The sequence below is a fragment of the Manis pentadactyla genome, chromosome 3 (assembly GCF_030020395.1).
Source record: "Manis pentadactyla isolate mManPen7 chromosome 3, mManPen7.hap1, whole genome shotgun sequence".
NCBI lineage: Eukaryota > Metazoa > Chordata > Mammalia > Pholidota > Manidae > Manis > Manis pentadactyla.
The window spans coordinates 92,279,234-92,301,310 of NC_080021.1; the positions used below are offsets into that span (position 1 = coordinate 92,279,234).

General features: G+C 41.6%; 2 long non-coding RNA genes across 5 annotated transcripts in view; one reads left to right on the forward strand and one right to left on the reverse strand.

The window, feature by feature from the left end:
* LOC130682897 (uncharacterized) overlaps positions 1–20,536 on the forward strand; it is a 68,585-nt gene extending 48,049 nt beyond the window's left edge. The window contains exons 1-5 of one of the 4 annotated variants that reach the window (XR_008996332.1): positions 17–5,037; positions 10,284–10,468; positions 11,455–11,673; positions 17,903–18,084; positions 18,117–20,536. This is a non-coding gene — a long non-coding RNA (uncharacterized LOC130682897). Of the gene's footprint in view, positions 1–16; positions 5,038–7,122; positions 7,543–8,933; positions 10,469–11,454; positions 11,674–17,902; positions 18,085–18,116 lie in introns of those variants that run through there. The other 3 variants (XR_008996331.1, XR_008996330.1, XR_008996329.1) reach the window with 3 other exon arrangements.
* The window catches only part of LOC118913922 (uncharacterized), a 59,224-nt gene that overhangs the window by 20,323 nt on the left and 16,824 nt on the right, over positions 1–22,077 (reverse strand). The window contains exon 2 of the long non-coding RNA XR_005025411.2: positions 17,137–17,303. This is a non-coding gene — a long non-coding RNA (uncharacterized LOC118913922). The remainder of the gene's footprint in view (positions 1–17,136; positions 17,304–22,077) is intronic.

A 22,077-nucleotide genomic window follows, 5' to 3' on the forward strand; every position in this document is an offset into this window, starting at 1 on the left:
TGTTCTCACTTTGTTGATTATTCAACATTTCCTATGGCCTATGAGTTCAACTCAGATTTTATAATACTTTATTTTATATACTAAATATGTCTTAACAGATACTTAGTGAAAGATGGGATAATTGACAGATAGGAAAAGGGAATGAGAAAATCACAGTTTAGTAAAATAAAGTTTCACATAACTATATCAATATTAGGTCTTACATTAAAAGGAAAGCTATATTTAGGATGTCTATTACATACTATCATTGATATGAGTCATTTCCCTTTGATTCAAGCAACCCAAACCCTAGCTTCTTATTTTAGCATATAATCTGCACAAACCAGCATATTTTACATCTCAGTTCTGTCCTTTTAGGTTCCTCAAAAAAAAACTCATCTTATGTTAGTCCTGTCAGTGGGATTTTAAATCCAATAATGAGAATAGCTAATACCAAATATCATATATTAGAACAATTTTACTTTTGACAATAAAGTTGAATTCAGTTAAAATTTGCAGACATTGCAAAAGGAAAAGTGAAGGAGTCTTGCATCTTAATTAACAAAACAAAATGACCTGGACTGAGATGAACACACACCCAGACACGTCAGATATCCAGACACACACAGACACTCCACACATATGCAGACACATAAAAACACACAGACACACAGAGACATACACACAAACACAGCAACACACACACAGAGAATCATGCAGACATGTACACACTCACCTGCAACAGTGAGTGGTTTTCACATCTCCTTTATAGCAATACCGATTATCTAGTACTTTCTTCGGCACAGTAGCCCATTTTATGTTCAAAAGTGAAAGGAAAAAGTTGCCACCTAGTTTACTTCATTTAAGTTTCCAGGGTCTTTCTTATCAACCTTAATAGTCACCTCCTCTGCCATCCTCTTCCAGTGAGGGCTCTATCCTGTTAGGCATGATCACTATTTGGGTCTTCTTCTCTGGCTTGAGCTTCTGCTATGTCACCTTATCAGTGTGTCACCTTATTGGCTCCTGGATGGCGCCAACTGATGATGGTGTAAGAACATAATTATACCAACTCTTTAAGGGAGACTTCCCAGGAAATGACTTTGGAAATCAATCAGAAGTGATTAACCAAAGGGATCACAACTTGTCTCTGGTCCAGCCTTAGCTAACTGTTAGTTACACAATGTGCTAAATTTGGAGCCCAAGTGGTTAAAAGCGAGTTCGGTGTTTCCAACTAATCAATAAGGGCAGATGCATTTACTGAGCATCTATCCAAAGCTCTAGGAATGGAGGGATACAAAGACGAGTGGTCTATATGCCCCCATCAAGAGTTTAATAATTAATGGGACAAAAAAGGCATTGTAAACCCTCACAATGAAATCATCATGAAAACACAAAGGCTAAAGTACTGGAAGACCAAGAGAAAGAAACCACTGCTGAAGTCAAAAACTACATGATGACTGCAAAGAAGTTTTCTCACAAAGCTATTCAATAGATTAAATGTTTTACACAGTCTAGAAAGGTTTCAGAATATTGTATAAGATTTAATCTGGGTCCAGTGGATTTGTTGGAAAACAATGATTGTTACTTTGTCAAGTAAGGTATATAGCATTTGCAAGTAGAGTATATCCCAATTAAACTAGGATTCTTTAGGGTTCCACACACTCCAAAAAGTAAAATCTTTATTCAACCATCAGGTGGAATCAATCCAGGTTTTGTTAAACCACTGTATCCAAGCAGTAGAGATACTTTTAAACTTGGGAATTTTTTAAGTTGAATAAAAATTATCCATGTTTGTGCATGTTTGTGCATGTATACAAATATGGTTTCATATAGTAATATATATGTGGCTTCTAACATTAATACTTCCCTCCAATAAGACTGCTGGTACTTCTTAAATCATGTGGACAACAGAATAGTCTCCATTATGGCACAATTTGGACCACTCTGTGTGCCCCAGGTCATCTACCCTGAAATCACACATTCATTCAACAAATATTACTGAAGACCTACTGGTCTGGCCCTCAGTCTGGATACATGTGAAAAAAAAAATTAGTAACAAAAAAAGACAAAACTCTCTGCCCTCACGGAGCTTATAATTAGCTATAAACATAGCTGAGAAGCAAGTTTTATGATAAGCTAGAGGGTGGTAACCTGGGAAAAAATATGGCAATGGTGAGGCGATGTGGAATGCCGGGCTTCCGGGGACTGATGGGAAAAGAGCACAGGGGAGGAAAGCCTTCACGAAGGTTCAAGAGAACCCGGACAGACAGCTCCCAGCCTTTTGAATGGAAAAACATCTACTTGATGCCTTAAGAACTGAAGGAGATTACATCACAGCCCAGAAAAGGAACCACTGAAGAGAGAAGAGGAAACATCAAGGCTCTAAATCCCCAGGCCATTCTGTTGTCAGTGGGTTCTCAGTGGCCATTGCCCCTTCCACCCTGTGGCTGCCCCTCTCTCAGGAGCCCTGGCTGCCAGGACACCTCCTTCTACTGTTTCAGGAGGTCCCATTCCCTGTATTTAACCCCCCTAGAGGAAGACAGGATGATGTTGTCAATTATTATGCAGAGCAAAATAGCTCTTGTTTCTCCAAAGATATCTAAATTACCTATGTCAGGAAACCCTGTCTCTCATTACCAGATGGACCAATTAAGATATCTTCCTTAAGCCTATTAATGGACACTTGAAGCACACTTTTTAAAATAACCATTTCCCTTTCTCATTACAGTGTAACTCAGAAATATCTACTATACTGTAATTAATTGTTGGATTTTCCACTTCCCTCATTAGAAAGCAAGATCTTTGAAGTCAGGCACTGTGGTTTATTCATTATTGTTTCCCTGATATGAAACCTATTTGACCCTATCTCATATCATTCATAAAAATTAATTCCAGGTAGGTCATAGATCTAAATGTGAATGGAAAACAATAAAATTCTAAAAGAGAATACAGGGATATCTTCATGAACTTGGAGTGGGTAAAGAGTTCTTAAAAAGAAGACCAAAAGCATTGAGCATAAAGGAAAAGCTTATAAATTGGCCTTTATTATAATTAGGAATTTCATCAAAAGATATCATTAACAGAGAGAATGAGCAAGCCAGACTGGGAGAAGATATTTGCAATACATATGGAACCAAGGACTTATGTCCAGAATATATAAAGAAGTTCTATAAATCAATAAAAAAAGACAATCCCATAGAAATGTACCCTAAAGAATTGAACAGCCACTTCATAAAAGAGCTGTCCAGTCAATATACACATGAAAAAGTACCCAGCATGTCACCCCCAGGGAAATACAGCCTAAACTCAAATTAGATCCCAGGATGCATAAACCAGCCAGAATTACTAAATGAGGCTAACATTGGCAGGCAGTGGGGGAGATGGCGGCAGCCTGAACTCTCAGCCACTGTTGGTGGAAGCATCCACGTGTGCCATGTGCTAAAATGGAGCATACACATGCAGTGTCACCCAGCAATTCTACTGCTAGGAACATCGCCAGCCAAAATGAGGACAAATGTTCACCAAAAGATATCTACAAGAATCTTTATTGTGCCAGAATTCACAGCAACTACGAGGGTGGAGCACCAACGCATCTAAAGAGCAGAATGAAAAAATACTTTGCGGTATACTATAAAAAAGAACGGGATAGCTTCCTAACAATTTTAAATGCAAAAACTCATCTCAAGTGTTAAAAACAGGTGAGTGGATGCCTTGGTGAGGCAGTGATGGGCATGGGAAGGACCCAGGAGTGGTCGTAGTATTTCACATCCTGATCTGGGTGGTGGTGACTCCGACACATTTGCTCTAGTGAAAATTCTTCACTCTGAGCACTTCAAGTGGGCACATTTCTTTGATTTGTGCCCTTTCCAGCATATGAGTTGCACTACACTAAAACTCACTGAAATTATTTATGTCCAACGGTTTGGACTCTAGAATGTTTTTCTAAATAAATGGCAATACCCTGAGCAACCAACTGAGCTGGATGTTAGCAAAACAGAACTTGGCAACCTCCATCCGTGAACAAGAACAGTCTGCACATTCCAACCCTCCGTGGGATGGAGTGAAGATTCCGGGGCTGCTAGTGTGCCAGTGTGAGTACTTCTGCATGGTCACAGCTCGTGTCTTAGTGAGGTGGTGTAAGACTGCCTTTTGCCCCTCCCATGGCTAATATAAATGCTTACATTAAAGACTGCATTGCAGCAGTGAAAGGTGTGCTGGTATCTCAGGTTGGCTGTGAGCTACAATGGGCCTTATAATGTTTACCAGTCACTGCACACTTTAGTCATTAATTTGCCCAGCACTTGGAGCTATCTCAAGTATAAAAAGTGCTATATGAGCCAAAATTCTATCCCCTTCTTTATTAATCATATTTGATTAATATCATTTGAAATATCATTAAATAATTTTAATGCAGGTGTGTGGATTAAAGCTATTCTAGAGCATCCTGACATAAACATTGACAAATTACATGCAGGTTTAAGTTTGCACAAGTGATTAATCATTAATCTGCTATTCTACAGTTGAAATTAATTATTACACTCATATTTACATGACTGGTTCAGATATGTCCAACTATTAACACAGTGCCATTTGCCCCAAATCATTTTTAAACACAATATTATATATTTAATGTACAACAAGGACAGAGAACAAGAGAAAATCAGATCAGAGCTCTAATTTCACATGTCTTACATTCAGGTTTAGCTGGTTAACTTTTCTTAACTGCTGAGGTGATTAAAATGTTTTATTTGTTCTGTCCTCACAGAAGTTTAATAGGAGAATATCACTGCTATAATTAAGTGGACCAGGGTGTACTTCCTCCAATTTTAGCTGTAAATATCATCACGATTTACTTACACACAATGTATTTGGATTTTCCATCTTTTCTCATAGGAATGAATACAGAGGAAGCTTTGAGGAGGTTACACATGCCTAGTGGGAAAAATCCAAGGACCAGAGGCCTGAGAATCATGTGGAGATGATTTGTTCTGTCTCCCTGCTGCTGGGAGGGCTCACCTGAACCATTTCAGACAGGTGGATATGTATCTTGCTCTCCAGGTAAAGAGATTTTATAATTTGCATACAGTTTGTGATGTGTAGTCACTCTCAGTTATTTGAGAATACGATGCATAAGAAAAACAACTTCAGTCATAGCCAGAGCAAACAGAACTTCCATTTACTAGGTGCTTATTTTGTTCTGAGCATTGTTTCAGGTTCTTTTCACATATATAAATATATTGTCTTAAGATATTTATTATAACGTCATTATTATAGTAATTAAAACAGAGGCTTAAACTATCTGAGGACAATATTGAAGTAGGTTTGACTGCTGGTGAAGAACTTCGGCAAAGCAGAAACTACGTGTGGTAAGAATATAGGTGATATGTCTAATATTCTATTTATGTGAATTCCCCCATGCTTTTTCATGTGGGAGCCAGAAAATTGCATGATTTGCTGTTTGTCTTGGCAGATGTGTGTAGGTTGGACATGTATGCAGTGTCTTCTAGCTGTTTTTGGTTGAAGGTGATGCTTCATCTGGTTCCTGCTCATGCTCAGCAGCCCTCGTTTTCTGTTGTTATAATCAGGTATTGATGGAAAGTGAATGGAAACGGGCCTGAATGTTTCCTGAGACTTTTATTGAAATGGAAGGAACAGAGAGGCTCATGGAGGAAGAGGACGATGGAGGAACGGCTATTACATGGTCTTCCCTGAGCATTCTCTCGCCATTCTGTTCCCTTTGGTTGCTCTCTACTGTCCTATTGCTTCAAGTTCATCATCCTTCCCTTGGCTGTGTTGAGTCAGCTGATGAGTGTTAAATGCATTCTTCACCTGTGTTATCTTGAGATTTGTTTGTTTAGGCCTTGGGATTCTGTTCGATTCAAAATTTCCATCCATCTGCTGGAGTTCCCTATCTCTTAGTGTGCACTATCCACTTTTTCCACTAGAGCTTTTGACATTTATCACTGTTGCTTAAACACCTGTCTAATAGTGACAACTTTTGGCCATTTCTGGGGCTGGTTCTGTTAATGATTTTGTCTCTTGAAAATGACATGTGTCTTTTCTCCTTGCTTCTATCCCTCGTTACTTTTCATCAAATGCTAGTTGGGAAGCGTGGAGGAGTAAGACTGATGCCCCGACACAGGCACACCTCTCCCGCTAGGCTGTCAGGACGGGAGGCTGAGTTTAATCTTGTCAGGAGTTGAGCTGTGTTTGGTTGCTGAGGTGGTGGTCACCCTCCTCACCACCAGCTTTGACTTCCTTCAGAATCACCTTGAGCTGAGAGGGTGAGGAGGGGATGGGGCTTTTATTCCATGCTCCTTGCTCCTATTTAGCCCTAACAAATTGCTGAAAGTGGAGAGCTATTTTGAGGACCACCTGCATTTGATTCTCCTTTTCTTCCAAAGCCATGCTATTATTTTAATTCAAGTGTTTCATCACTTGGAACTTATATTTATAAGAATCGAAACAGTGTACACACTTTATCTTTCTCCAGATATGCAGTTTTTTGCCAGCTCCATTTATTAAAGTCTTCTATCCTTTCTTACTAAATAGAAATATTATCCTTATATTAGCCTCTCATATTTTCCATTTATCTATTTGAATATCTTTACGTTAATGACATACAGTTTTTATTTTAATGACTCTACCATTGTTTTTTCCCTGATGTCTAGTAGGTCAGATTGCTCCCTTCCTACTCTTCATATTCAAACTATTCTTGACTGTTTTTTGACATTTATTTCTCATATGAATTTTATGGTCATATAATTAAAATGGAATTTGATATAATAATTAACATTATGCATTACACTGGAAAAAATTTACATTTTATATATTAAAGACATCTCATTCCAGAATATTATACGTCTTCCCATGTTTTCATATAGTATATTTCTCAATAAGATATTCTGTTTCTCTTAATATGGGATCTGTTTGCTTCTTAGTAATTTATACCTAGTATCTCAGGATTTTCTCATTATTCTGAGAGTTTTTTCTCATCTTCCCCATATCTATTAAACTAGAAAAAAACCCTAATGGATTTTATATATTTATCTCATATCCATTCACCTTACCAAATTATTCTGGTAACTCGCATTTATAAAGACTCTTCCAGGATTTCTGGTTATAAAATCATGTCATAAAAAAGGAGATTCCTTTATCTTTTGAAATTTGCATTGCTTATTAAACTCTTTATTTATAATGACTAGATCTTTGATGACAATATTAAATTATAATGATAATATTAGGGAATTCATGTCTAATATCTAATTTTAATTAAAATAAATTTTGTATTTTACCATTTAGAATAATAATTCCAGGTGTTTTGTAGAAATTGTCATTATTTGATTAAGGCAGTTCACATCAACTCCTTTTATAGCTTAAAGTTTTATAGAGGAATGGCTTAAGAAGAATTTTATCAAACATCTTTTTAACATCTTTTATTAGTTTTCTTTTTTATGTTTGTGTAATGGAGCTTACATGTTCAAACAGTGGTTCATCTTTGTGCCTATACCATGCCCATGCCTACCAACGGAATGTGCCTGAAGAGAAAAAAACCCACCTGGGGTAACTCTTAAGTCTGTCCACCAGTGTCCTTTTACTCTCCTCCTCACATAAGACTTTTCTCCCTCATCCTCATCCCTGGTTGATGACATTACTTTCTGTATCTCTGAGGATTGGGAACTAATATGAAGAGGTCATCCACAGACCACTGCCCCCTCACCCCAACACACACACACACACACACACACACACACTGATGACCTGCATGAGTCTCTGCCTTCTCTCCTGTCACTCTTTGCCAAGGTGCCTTTCCTCCTGCCTGTTCAGGGGCATCACTCCAATAAAGTTCCCCTCTTTCTTGTGTTTAAACTTCCCAACCACTAGAGAAACATGCTGTTATTTTTCCAATCATTAAAAAAATAAAAACCTCTCTTTATCCTCGGTTCGTGCACCATTATTGCCTCGTTTTTATCTATCCTTACAGCAAAACTCCTCTGAGAGCAGGGCATTAGGTTACCATAAATGGCCAATTCCTCCCAACAAACCTCTTCATACATTCTCTATTTAATCTTTCACCATTTCACTTATCATCTAATGTGTTAGGTATATATTATCTATTTATTTTGTTTGTTGTCAGGGAACATGTTATTTATTCAACAAAAAATCATTCCATAAATATTGAAAACAAAGAATATAATTTCTAATATTTTAATACGTTCTCGTCTGTATTCATAAATCTGATCTAGCTGCAGTTATCCTTTATTGTTCTATCTTTATCGGCTTTTTAAAAGAGTTATATTGCCTTTGTAAAGTGAATTGGGGAGGTCTTTCATCTTTTTCTAAGGTCTGGAATAATTTAACTTTGAAAAGCCCTCTTTCTTTAAGGTTATATAAAATTCAAGTTACATAAACCTCAGCTGGGAAGCCATCTGTTCTCGGTGTCTTTTTCAATGGTAGATCTTTAAGTGTCTTTTTCTAAACTCTCTTATGGTAACTGATGTATTTAAGCTTCCCCTTCCTTTCTTCTTGGGTGATTTTTGGCAATGTATATTTTGCTGGGAAATCATCCATTTCCTCTAAATTTTCAAATGTCTTGTCAGAAAGTTTCACATACATATATTTTTATGACTGCTTTAATTACTTCCATGTCTACTGTTACGTCTTGTTTCTCCCTCCTAATTTGGTGTATTTTTGCCTTCTCTCTTTTTTCTTTCAACAAGCTTATGAGGCTTTAATATAATTAAATTGACTTAAATTAGATTTGAACTTTTAAATTTCTGCTGCCTTGTTAATTTTTTGTTGATTTTTGCACTTGATATGGATTTCCATTTCCTATTTGCTTTTTAAATTGTTTTCTAAATTCTTAGGATGAGCACAAACCCCCTTTATTCTTTTACTTTTCTTGTAAATAATGATATTTCATGCCATTTTTTTTTCCTCTTCTGGGACTGCCTTCACTTTGTCCCCAGGTTTAGCTGTGGAGAATGTTCTTCTTCTTTACTTTTCACACAGTTGTAATTTTCCTTCTGATTTTTCTCTGTGATCTAAGAGTTATCTGTCTAGTAATATACTGCTTAGTTCCCAAAAGGTTCTAATTTTTGACCACTTTATATTATTATTTCTAATATTCTTAGTTCACGTTCACAGAATCAACTCAATTAAGGTTTTATTTTCTAAAAATATATTTAGGCATTATTTTGGGCAAAGAAAGTGATTGATTTTGTAAATGATCTGTGAACATGTCAATAAAAACAATTATCTTTTCAAAGAATGTAAAATTTGGTATATACCAATTAGACAACATTTATTCAATTTATTATTTAATTCTTTAATGGAATATTTTTTATCATCATTTCAACTCTTAAATTTTGAGGTTGGCATACTTTTTCTGTCTTTTAAATCTTTCCAGATCGCAAAGGAGCTGATTAAAATATCCCCCACTAAAGTCACAATATTAACATTTAGTTTTTGCTTTATTACTTAGTTTGGTACATATGAATAATAGAATGTCCCTCTTCTTCATTTCTGTTGTTTTTAATTTAAAGTTAACATTCTCCTGATTGTCCTCTAACTTTCCCTTTTGTTTCCATTTGTGGAGGGCCTGTTTACAGCTCACCCTGAGCTATTAGAATGTATTTGCTATTTGATGTCGGTACCTCTTCAAGAGTTCTTTCAGATGGACTGTAAGGCTGATATATTTTCCAAATGACTGCATATCCACATCTTTTGTTTGGAAAGCTGGTTGACCTTTCTCATATATTGTCTCAGTATATTGTTCCAGTGTCTTCTAAAGGAAGAGTCCCTTCCATCTATAGACTTAAGATGGTTCAGTGTCTCCTATTTATTTCTGTTTGCATCTTTATTTCTTAAAATTCATTATTTTCTTTATCTGAGGTATATCTGGGAAATTTTTCACAAGTTCATTAAGTTCTTCTTTTCCATCTAGAATTCCTATTAGGTTCATAGTCTTCTCTTGGGCTTTCTTTTCTGGTCTCATCTTCTTCCCATAATTTCCAACTGTGTAATTTTGCTCTGTGCTTGGAGATATTTCTTATACTAGGTTTTCCAGACTTCTAATTTTGTCTTCAATGATAACCATCTTCTTTTCCAACTCCTGTAGAAACTACTTTAGAGTTTAGCTTCAGAGAACTTTCTTATGCAGCACTTGGCTTTTTTCGACTGGAGCTCTCAGCTGTGGCTCCATTTCTCTAAAAGGGTGTGCTCTTTGCCGTGGCTGTCTTTCCTTCCTAGGGCTGTGCAGACCTCATAGATGTGTGGTATTTTGTTTCATTTGTTCACTGCAGCTCATATCTGGTTGGTGTAGCACCCCAAATGCTAGCTGTCCTAAAACTGGAGACTCAAGGCAAAGTGATCCATCCCTCTGTGGGCCACTAGTGCCAAAGCCAGCACCTCTCAGCCACCTCCTGAGACACCTGCCTGAGGCCTGCTTCCTAGTCACCTGCCTTCATGTCTCTGACATTCAGACCAGGTGGGGCTCTGCTCCAGTCAGCTACTTCCTCACCCTTGGGAGGAGGCCAGAGCAAGTCAGGCAGAGCCCAAGATGACCTCCACCCAGGGGTCTCCTATCTCTGCAGTCTTAGCACTTCCCAGGACTCACTGCCTATGTTCCTGACCACTGAGGACTACAGTGCTGATGCCACCCAGGTTATGCCCAGCCTGTGGGGGAGGCCACCCATGCGACTGCCATTGGACATGGGAGAGAAGCCTGGGGAGGTCGTGCTGGTGATGGAGGGGCAGGAAGGAGGGTTTAGGCCTTGTGACCCCCAGATTCCTCCCCTGAGTGTCTCCCCTGATGGTCTCCCATGAATGCCTTATGAGTCCTATTTAAAATTATTACCCTTTGTCCTCAGTGGAAATAGCTTTTTTGTTTTCATATATTTTCCAAGATATTAAAACACCAGTTTAATATCTTCTGTAGTATTTTGAAAAACACCACCAATTTTATACTTTTGCATTTTCACTCTACACACACAGTTAAAAAGTATTAGGTGAAACCATTTAGATAAAACAACAACAACGAATGTGTTCTAAACTAAATTCTTTCTCCATGAAGGCTGAAGCCCTGGTGGTGGTCTGGGCCCAGTGTGGGCTGTGCCAGGGCTCTGGCTCCCTTTCCTTGAGGCACAGTGGCCCCTGGGGTCTGTGCCCTGGCTGCCCACGCTGCTATGTTGGCTCTAACGCTGTTTCCAACTCAGGCTTTAAATGTTTCATCAGCTTGGCTCCATTCGGTGAAAAATGTATCCTCATTGTTCAAAGCATGAACGCAAAACCCTGTCAGCCTACCAATTTTAGGATAAAATAGCCTCATCATCTCCTTCAAATATTTCTCAGACACACTAGGTGATTCTGCTTATGTTAAATTTTCTATGAATGTTGTCCTTAAACCAGACATGCTTAAGTGCCTGTACTTGCATTTTGGTTTGATTCTTTAAAATTTTGCGTTTTTGATTTCAGGATGACAAGTGTATCTCTTATGCCTATAAATGAGGTAGACCTTTCAACTCAATGTCTCTGGTGGAAGTAGCCTGGGTGTGACCCTGTGAGCTCATGGTCTGCTGATCTGACTGCTTTTCTAGGTTTCCGCACCACCAGGTGAGAACCAAGGCCCCCAGGTATTCCGAGAGTGTGTTCTCAGTCTATTTCACGCTTCTCCTCCAGGCCCACATCTAACAGGTGAGTAACCGTAACCAGAGAAGTACTGGGCCGCACCTGAGGGGAACTGACACCTGGGCCCCTGCTCCGGGAGCGTCGTCTCATCCACATGGCATCACGTCAGACTGCCCACTTTTAAGATGTACTTAAAGAAAACAAAAGAAACTAATTAAAACATGTACAGAGACATTCTCTTTAGAATGATTACATTTCAGTAGCATAAACTAAGTGCTTTAATAGTTATAATTTCATTAAAAAATAAATATTTGGGGAGACCTGTGTTGTTTCCTGTTGGCTGGCCTGTGGAACCTGGCGTAGTTGGGGAGGAATCACTGTGTCCCCATCCTCAGAGCCCAGCCCCATCCTCTCCTTCTGTGAACCTGTCTAAAGAGAGAAACTCTAGTTGCCCAATGTTTGAAAGAAGGCTCCACGAACTAAGTAAATTATAGGTAGAAAAACTCATTACTAGTGAATGCATGTGGAGTCCCTGAGGGTCAAGAGCAGTTGGCGTCCATGCTGAGCACATCCCCAGAGGGAGAAGGAAAGGGACCATATAGACTCGGGCTGCCTGGTGGGAGGACATTTCCCGGGGAGAGCTCTCTGGCTGCTTGACCATTCCACCACCTCCCAGGAGCCTGCTCAGCCATCCCTGCTCCCCAGAGGGCTTTTACAATGCACGCTAAGGTCTAATGTTGGCACGGAAAGTGGCATTCACCTTTCCTGCCTCTCAGAAACATCTGTTTGAAGCAGACCTCTGGGGTGGGTCACCAGGCTGGGAAGATGGGCACACCCATGGCAGCCCAGGAATAAAAACATTTTAATGAAATTTCTCTGTAGCAAAGGGGGAATTTTTAAAAGCTTATTTTCTATTTAGGTTGATTTTGGTTTTGTTATTTTAACATTTTATTATTGGAAACTTTCTTTAAATGGCAATAACATATTTTCCGAATACACTGATCTGTTCAGGCTTTGCTTGATTGCGATTAATTTGCACTTCTGTCCCCCCAGCAACAGCAGGAAGGGTGAATTAACTGAGAACAACCACTTTGGGATTGTTTTAGGGTTTCTCGGGTGCTGGCCCACTGCTGCTAGGACTTTTCCCAAGAAACAGATAATGAAGAGGGGTGGATTACATGGTTATTATCTGAGGAAAAGGAGATAAATCGTTCACTAAAATGTGGCAAGGAGACATTCTATGGAGAAAGTCTGAAACATGGCTTAAAATTATCTGTTGGGAAGGCCAGGAGCTTGTGAGGAGCCAGGAGTGATTGAGGGCAGTGAGGTGACGCGTTTCTAAAGCATTCATATAGATCATCAGCACACTTAGAAGTGGGCGGGACTTAAATGAAATAGTGGAGATAAGCCATAAGTGAATTCCCCCAGCAGGAATGAGATCATGTTCTGAGGATGAGAAGCTGCACCACCACCAGCAGATCAGAGAGGGAAAGCCCGGGAAAGGCCCAGGAGGGACTGAACAGTGCATGTGGCCCATGGGTGCAAAGCGAGGAAAAGGGAGTGTTTTCCAGGAACCAACAGCTTGGGTGATTTGCTCTATCTTACTTTGTACATGGCCTGCCTACAGTGCGATTGATGCCTGCAATTGCATCAGTGTGATTCATTTTCGTGTCAATGTAAACATTTTAAAATGTAACAAAAAGCATAGGTGTAGAAACACTAAAGTATGTAATAAAAAGTGGGGGGACCCAGTCAGCCATTTCTCCACCCAAAGATGCCTACAATAACCACGATTCTGTACCTCTTCCCAGCAGCTCCCTATGAGCTAAGCACACACAGAAAGTGGGAACAGACCAGTGCAGAGCAACTTCAAATCCTGTGCCCTGCAAAAGGCATGTGAGACCCTCCAGCCATCCAGGGCTTTCGCCCCCCTCCCCCAGACAGTGGAGTTGACAGCACAGGTTCCATAACTAAGGTGCACCCAGGGGTTGGAATTACTGGGACCCACCTCTCCACTTAAACTTGTGTGTCTTATATTTCTCTGTAGACACTAGAATATCTACCTCAGCCTCAGGGGGGATGTTCTAAGATGGGGAAGAATGGTGACACCCAATAAATGCCTCTGTGCAGTGCAGGCCCTGTGTGGGTGTGCTCAGCTGCCACAGCGTGTGGGGATTACGAATGCAGATGGCATGGCGGCTGGAAGTCCAAGATCAAAGTGCCGGCAGGGCTGTTTGTCACTGTGTCCTCAGGGGGCCTTTTCTCTGTGTGGAGAGAAAGAGAGAGGGAGGAAGATGTCATCAGAGCCTGCTTTATTTGTAGTTTCTCTCCAGTCCTTGGCTAGAAGCATCAGTTAATTCAGTAAATACTGGGCCTATACTGTATCTGCTGAACACATTTCTAAGGTTAAATGATCCTGGCTGCAATTTGAGACACATCTTCCTTTTCATTCCATTTCATGGGGGGAGTCACATGTTTTTTTAAGAGCTCTACAAAAATCAGGAACATCCCATCGGTCTCTGACTTGCACCTCCCTTTGGAGGATTGCCACCCATACTCCAGGTTCATGAATTTGGTCAATGGCTATAAATAATCAACTTTCTTAATTCCCAGGAGGGTTAACTAGAAAGTTAGCTATCTACATTCCCTCCTAATTAAGCACTTTGGTGAGCTGAAGTTAGTCTTAAATTTAATAATTTTATTGGTATCCTAAAATTGCAGCAGGAAAGATTAATTGTGGAAATAATTAGAAAACTGAGCATGAACGCTTTTCAACAGTTGCCATCATATTATTCTCCTTCACTTCATTTCAGAAAAGCAGTGAATGTACAAATGGAAAATGATTCGTTTGTGGCCCAACTTATATTTTGGAAAAAGAATGTAAAGCTTTTGTAAAGACACTGAAATCAGCTTTATCGACCAACCTCATAATAGCAGTTAGCCTTACAAAAAAACCTTTTTAGAGCTTTTAAATCAGCTTCCATCAACTTTCCCATCAGCTTATATGAACTACATATAAAGCTACCAGAATTCAAGAGAAATCATGAAGGATGAGGTGTGTCTATCCAGTCAGATTCTCTCTCACAAGGCTGGTATCCCCTGTCCATGCCTACTTGCCCACCCCAGTGTCCATGTGGCTATTTCTCCTGAGTTGGGGCATAGACGGGTTCAACCTGTGTGAAGCCCACACTTCCTTCGGCACTTAGCATGGGTCCTCATGAGGATCTCTTGACTCTGTATGCTTCCTCCCCCTGTTAGAATAGGATGGATGAAGTGATGGGGTGTGGCACTTCCCAGACATAGGATTCCATGTGTAATGGATTACTGGGTTTGGTTTTGCCCAGTTTACATGGCCAACATGAGAAAAATTTGAAAGGTGATGCCTCCAAGCTGAAGGCGACTTGCACTTTAGGTTAAGTTGTATGTCACCTGTGTATTATCATTTAGGATTTGCATGAGGTGAATCATTTGAGGTGAGTCATTTGGGGAGACAGCAAAAACAGAGGAGTATGGGATGTAAAAAAAAAAGCTTAAGGTCAGTTTTAATATCAATAAACAGTGTGCATGAGTAGAGTGGGAAATAGAGCTTGTCATCACGTGACATGAGGAATCGTGTGCCTATACCTGAATCAGTTACTCTCTCCAGGGGAGAGACAAGCAGCTTCTGAAAGGCCCGAAAGAGTTCATGCTGGCGGGTGGGGGATAGTACAAGAAGAGCTAGTGAAGCTTCTCCTTCTCTGCTCCCATGGCAGAGACAAGCTCTAGGAAACATTTACCTACTGGATTCCAAAACTGTTTCCATGGAACTGCCTGTACCCTGGCCTTCTAAAGGAATCAAATCCAAGTTGAATTTTTGCATGTTAAGTCAGAAATGTAGAAATATTACATTCACAGTTAATAAGCCCCTTTGGAAAATACTGATCAGAATGTCCCATTTTCTAAAAAATATTTTCAATTGGTGTTCCAATCACTGTATTAATTAATATGACCTCCATAAAATTAATCAGTCTCTTTTAGGCCTAAAGATGTCAGTTTGAATACTTTACAAACAATTCAAATGAGTTGCAATTTTATATCATCTTTGAGCCATATACGGATTGATGAATGTTCCCAAGTCATCACACATTAAAATGCAACCAAACAGGTAATTATCATATACCATCAAATATAATTATACATGCTAATCTCCATAAAATCCTGCAAGTTAATGTCATATATTAGCAGTTAATCTTACAGTGTAGATGGGACCAGGATGCATTTTTATGAACTCTCTAATCTGTATCAGCAGAAAATGCACCGAATGAGGGAGAAAGCAGTGAAATGATTGCTCAAGAGAAATACAGCACATTTTGAAATGTGCCACTCCTATAAGAAAGTTGCTTCTAATTCGGGAGCCTGGACTGACAGCCTGGAATCCTATCAACTGGCACAGGGAGGCAACACCCAGAGAAGCTATTTTCCTCGTCTCAGGGATTATTCTCAGAGGCTCCCAGGGCAGCCAGATCAAAGGACTATCTCTCCGCCTGAATGTTTCTTATCCTCCTCCACTGCCCTACCCCTGAACAACTAACAACAAAGATATGGGGAGGAGTTTCGCGCGTGGTGGGTTCCCTTTGACGTAAGAGCCCTGGCAATCAGTGCATGAGCACCGAACCCTAACAGCTCTTCCTGGATTCCTAGGAACTATCAACCCATCCACCTGGAAGTTCTCTGGAAGAATTCTTCTGTATCTGATTAGCCCTCAGCGTCTTGCATCTTCTCTGCTGAACCACAAGGTCCTAGATGAAAGCGTTGTCGAATATCCTTCTCCACCTATTCGAACTGGTGTGAAGGCTATGCCCATGTTATCATTCAAATCATTCAAAAGAAGATTTGTTTCTTAAAAGGAGCAGCTCTGATGGGTAAGGAGAGCCAGGCTGAATTGTGTTTCAAAGAATGTAGATTCCATCCTCAAACTAGGCAGGGGTTAGAGCTGGGGGTGGAAACAGCTGCTCCCTGATGGCAAAGACAATCAACTCCTGCTCTAAAAGGGAGAAACAGGCCTGAGGTGGGGTCAGGCAGGCCCAGCAACAGGTCAGAGGGTAGCATCTATGTGCCCATGAGGATGCAGCACAGGCCTGGAGCTATGAATGACCATTTGCGGAGGGAACTGGCAGAATGGTCAGGCAGCAGGACTGCTTCTGGGTTTTCCAGATTCACAGAATCAAAGGCTCTGGGGTCATCACTTACATTCAGGGGTCATTGCTTGCACAGCTGTCAGTGGTTAAAGGAAACAGTTGGGACCCTGGAGTCCTGGAGAGCGAACAGCGAGGGAGCAAGTTCAGCTCCGGCATGGAACTGCTGCCCCTCCAGGGCTTGTCTGGAAGACTGGGAGCCTGGTGCAGCTCAGCCAGGCCGGCCCAGACCCGAGGTCTAACCCAAGAGGAAGTCACCACTGTCACCTGCAAAGAATTTGTTTTGGGGCAAAAAATTGCTCTGAGGGAAATGTATATTTTGGGCATCTAGTAAGAATTAGGTATGATTACTCACTGTTGTTGTAGAATCAGTTTTTAAGTAAGGGATTCAATCTCCTTTTGCCCCTGATGGCAGCTGGTACTGCTGTTCTCCAAATGCTGTGATTGCATTGTCTCCACTCAGCGTGCCTTCCAGAAGCAATTCCAGGAAATTCCAATGGCTTCAATCACTTCGTCGTGAGGCTGAAATCACGATTACAAGCACAACTGTAAGATGGGGAGGAAGGACATCGGGGAATAAGGAGGTGGGCTACATCTGCAAACCCCGTGTGCACTGCCACTGTGCTGAGGTCGCACCCCGGGGCATATCACCTGACTCACCAAAAGGAGAAGGAGTTATCTTGCAACAATTTACAGATGGGAATCTCAGGTGTGGGCATCCTAATCAGTTTTCATAAAATCAAACAGTGAGAGGCCATAGTTTAGAGTCACATCCTTTGGATTCCAACGCCACTTTTATTCCTTAAGAACCAATAGCGGTAGCATCTATCTGATTGCTCATTGGGTTAATCAAATTCTCAAAGCACAAGTCTGTGTGGGTGTGTGGGTGGGTGGAACCAACGAGAAGGATGGAGACAGGGAGACGCAGAGGGCAAGCCCTCAGGAAGAAATGACCTTCCACTTTGGCCTTGAGAAAGAGCAGAATTTTAATAGTTAGTGATGGGATGCTTTGCAATTGTAGAGCAGAGCGCATGTGGGCACTAGCCACTCAGGGCACTGTTACCTAAGGGAGGGCTTCTCGTGTTATCTCTGAAGATCCTTGCTTTATTTGCTGCATACAGGTCACACATGTCTGGGCTACTCTGAGAGGCATCACTGGAGCTCTCTCATCAAAGACTCAGAGGCATACAGCAAAGAAGCTGACTGACTGTCTACTGAACTAGTCCCAGCAGCCACGAGCCGTCCACAGGCTGTCTTCCCTGGGCACGTGTGGGCTTCTGAAGCGCATCTTCCCTGGGCACATGTGGGCTTCTGAAGCGCTGGCCCAATGCCCAGCACTGCCTCATGGAAAGGCCTTTCCCCACTGCAGGGGAAAGATCAAGGGTAGTCCCCTAGGCCTGGCCAGGCTGATGGTGTCAGGGACAGACGCCTCACCCGACCTGAGCTATCACATCCCACTTTTGGGATTTGGAGCTGAAACTAAGAAAATTCCATCTGTCTCTCTGGAAGGTTAAAACTGTGAGAGGCAAACAAGAACCAGAAGATAGCCAGATCCTGTTATACAAAGCAGCAAAACAGGACAGGGGAAAGAAACAGAGACAGAGACACAAAGATAAAGAAGTAGCCGTGTGGCGAAGCAGGAATGAGAACCAGCACCTTCTTCAAGCTTCTCTTCATTCCTGCTCAGCAGTTCTGAGATGTCCCATGTCCTGTGACAAACTTCCACTTTAAGCTAAATGTTTATTTCTGTTGCCTGAAACTAAACACTCTGACCAACAAGATGGTGAAGCCTGTGGCTGAGCTCTGTGTGCGGTAATTGTCTCATAACAGTCTTTAGCATAGATTCAAATGCAAAAGGACCAAAAGCAAAACACTTCTATGTAGTAAAGTCTAATAATTAATTTTCTCCTGACCTAGAACCCATAGGAATTAGGAAGTGATCTGCAGGAGCTGGCCAGCACTCTCCAGGTCACACACACAAGCAAGAGGAGTCAGGCGCCAGCATCAGGCTCAGAGTGCTCATCCTCGTGTACAGCACAGAACAGCTGTGCCCCCTTCCTGTCCCAAGTCTCAGCCACTGCTCGTGTTTGTGCTTGCAGTGTTGACCCATTTGAGCTTTTTAACTACCTAAGACTAACCTTGCTCTCTGTAGTTCTTCTGTTCCAGTTATGTGAAATAAATTTCAACCATGTATCCTATATGCATTTAAGATTCTAGAAGAACCCCTTAGAGGTTGACCCAACAAATAAATGACCTAGTATTTGCAAGCCATTGGAATGCCTGGTGCACAGTAAGTGATTAGTGAAGGCCTGCTTACTGCCTCCAGAACATTCACACGCTTCTGGATATCTCTTTGCCTCTAGGTGGGGACAGGTCACCATTTCTGGCTGATGTGCCAGGAAGAAATGGCATGGATTATAGGTAGACTGACACCAATAAGTGTAGCTCTGCATTTTGCTATGACTTTCTTTTCCCACCGTGCCACCGAGTTTTAGCACACGGGGGCTGCAGACTGTGGTGTGGGAGCATTCACAGGACATGGTTCTCCAGTATCAGTGAGGGGCAAGGCCCTCATCTGGCTTGTGTTGTACAGACAAGGGGCCAGAGGTGGGCCATAATCATGTTAAGTCTCTACACAGTGATAGCATTGAGTATTGATAGCACAGAATAATGTCTCCCATCAAGAAACAGCAAACAGTCTCACAACTTTTGCTTCCTATGTACCAAACTGAGGCAGGGCAATATTTCATTAAAGAGCAAAATTACAAAGAATCAGGTCCGAATCTTGGAGCTTCACACATGCTCTTCATTTGGAGCACTTCGCCCTCCCTACTGAAATCCTTAGCCATCAGGGCAAACACAAGAGTAAGGGGTGGCCTCCTGAAAAGTGTCAGGTCTCCAAGAGCTCTGGACTCCTCCCTGTTTGCTGCAGGCTGGTAGCCTTGGGATAGTGGACATTATGTCAACTGCAGGAGTTTCCCATGTACATAGAGATGAGGAAAGTGGAGATCAAGTGAAGGGACATGTGTAACACCACAGTATCTGGAATGTTCCATTCATGTTAGCTACAGAGCTTGGTAAGCAGATGGACGGGTGGCACTTGTGAGGTAGGCAGATGTGAGCCCCAGTGCTGTGGCCGGGCCCAGGGGCATTGCATGGGGGATGCTCACCCACATGGACCATCCCAGAGTGCTGCTGGCACTCACATGGGTTTTGATCACAGAATGTCTTTGAGTCCCCTTGGACTTTGAGGGAAGTCCAGCAAAAGCGAGAATAGTTTGATTATAATTTGCCACAAGCACTAGCAGAGTCTGCCCAAAGAAGGTTTTAAGTTTATTATAGGAAGTGAAAGCAGAACAAGTCCATAAAAAAAGGCTTTCTTTTGTATTGTTTGTTCTGTTTGTTTTTGTGCTAGGCCTGTGATTTTCCTGTTTGGCTTGGTTTAAAAAACCCTCCCATTTGGTTAACGACAGAGAGGCTGCAGAGCGGGCAGGTCTGGCTTTCTTTGCATGCCTCTGAATGCATATAATTTCTGGCTATTTACAGGGAGCAATGTCAAGGTTTATGGGTGTGCTGAGAAAAAAATGGCAGGAATCTCAGCAAAGTGACAAACGGCCTAATGGGGGCAGGTGAGCCAAATGTCCTTGGCAAGGAAATGCCTGGACCCTGACCAGAAACTGAATTTTAGTGTTTCAGGTTTTGCTAATCTGCAAGAGAAGGATCCAGACTTGCTCTAAAATAAAGACCAGGTTTCAATGAAAACACTGTTTTGTTTTTTTCTCCTGAAACTAGAAGAGTGATAAGGTGTGACAATGACCCAGCCAGTCTCTGGGTTAAGTGGGTGAGTTACAAAGTCCAAGTGCATGTATGTCAAATAGGTGTGATATGGGATGAGGTAGAATTAGGGCCCTCATGGGAAATAATTTTATATTTGCAAAACAATTTAAAATAATGCATTTCACAAATTGCAAAAGTCACTCAAGTCAGTGGTGAAAATGTGTTTCCATCCAGAGTAGAAACTGAGAAACTGAGGCAAAGCAGTACCCAGATGGAAAGCCCTCTACCTCCCCTTCCACTGTGCCCAGTAGACACTCATGATCCAGATCCAGTTCTGTCCATTTAAATGATTCCTGTGGACCTTTATTTAGTTCACTCTTTTGTTACTATTACTGGTGAAAGAATATGCTTCTGTCTTCAAATGTGCACATTAAGTCAAACCAGATTCTCAGGAGCATGCTTCTGCTCTTACCTTACTCCAAAGCTGAGCAAATGGCATCTGTTTGCCCTGCACACAGAGACCCTGCACCTGCAGGCTCTCCCAGCCTCAGTCTCTGACCCACATCATCCATCCCAGGCTGCAGAAAGTCACTTCTGAGTATTCCTTCCATAGCCGTATCTTGGGAGAGTGGAAACTGCGCTGCCCTCTCTGAAAACACCTTTATAATTGCCAAAGCCTTTTCCTGTTTCAGAAGTTGAAACATTTACAATTTTTTCCCACTACCTGCGTCGTCAGTAAAATAAGCCAAACATCTTAGAGGTTATGCCATTATTTCCAACAAGGTGAGTGCCACATGGGTACGTTGTGCAGAAATGGCAAATATACGGTGATGTCTGCACTGGGTTCCATCATGTTCCAGTGCCAATTTTGACCAAAGGATGGTGTTAGTGGCAACTCTGACAGAATTAATTGTGCAGACAAGGAATGTGATTTCAAGGGGCCTTAAGGATCTGGACATCTGTTAGAAATCATATTCCACCAAAAATAGAAGTCCTGGCTTCTTTTCATGCTCATCCTGGCTTGGACGGTAGAGAGGACGGCACAACCCGATTGAGTCACATGTGTGTGTGGCATGCACTCTGTCCAGGACAGGCCTTGCTGTAGAGTTCAGGGCGGGGCTCTTGGGAACAGTTAGCCCTGGTTTTCATTTCCTGCTCTTCCTCTTATTGGTTCCGTGACTTTAGGAAAGTCATTAACACCTATGAGCCTCAGTGTCCTCTTTTATAAATGAGGTCAGTGACAGTTGTCACCTCTCAGGACACCTCAAGAATTAAATGACATGAGTAGAAAAGAAATGATACTGTCACCTCCTCGCTAGTCCCCCCTTCACAAGATCTCCAAACTGAAGTGCATCTCCATCCCTGTGGAGTTTCCGGGCATCCAACGCAAGCAAGAGTCCTCCCCTGGCAAAGACAGCCTCCTCTGTGTCCTCAGGTCTTACACCCTCTCATTCCTCAAGGAGCCATTGCTCCAGTGACCTGTTTGCCTGAATGCAGCCTTACCCACCAGCAGACTGTC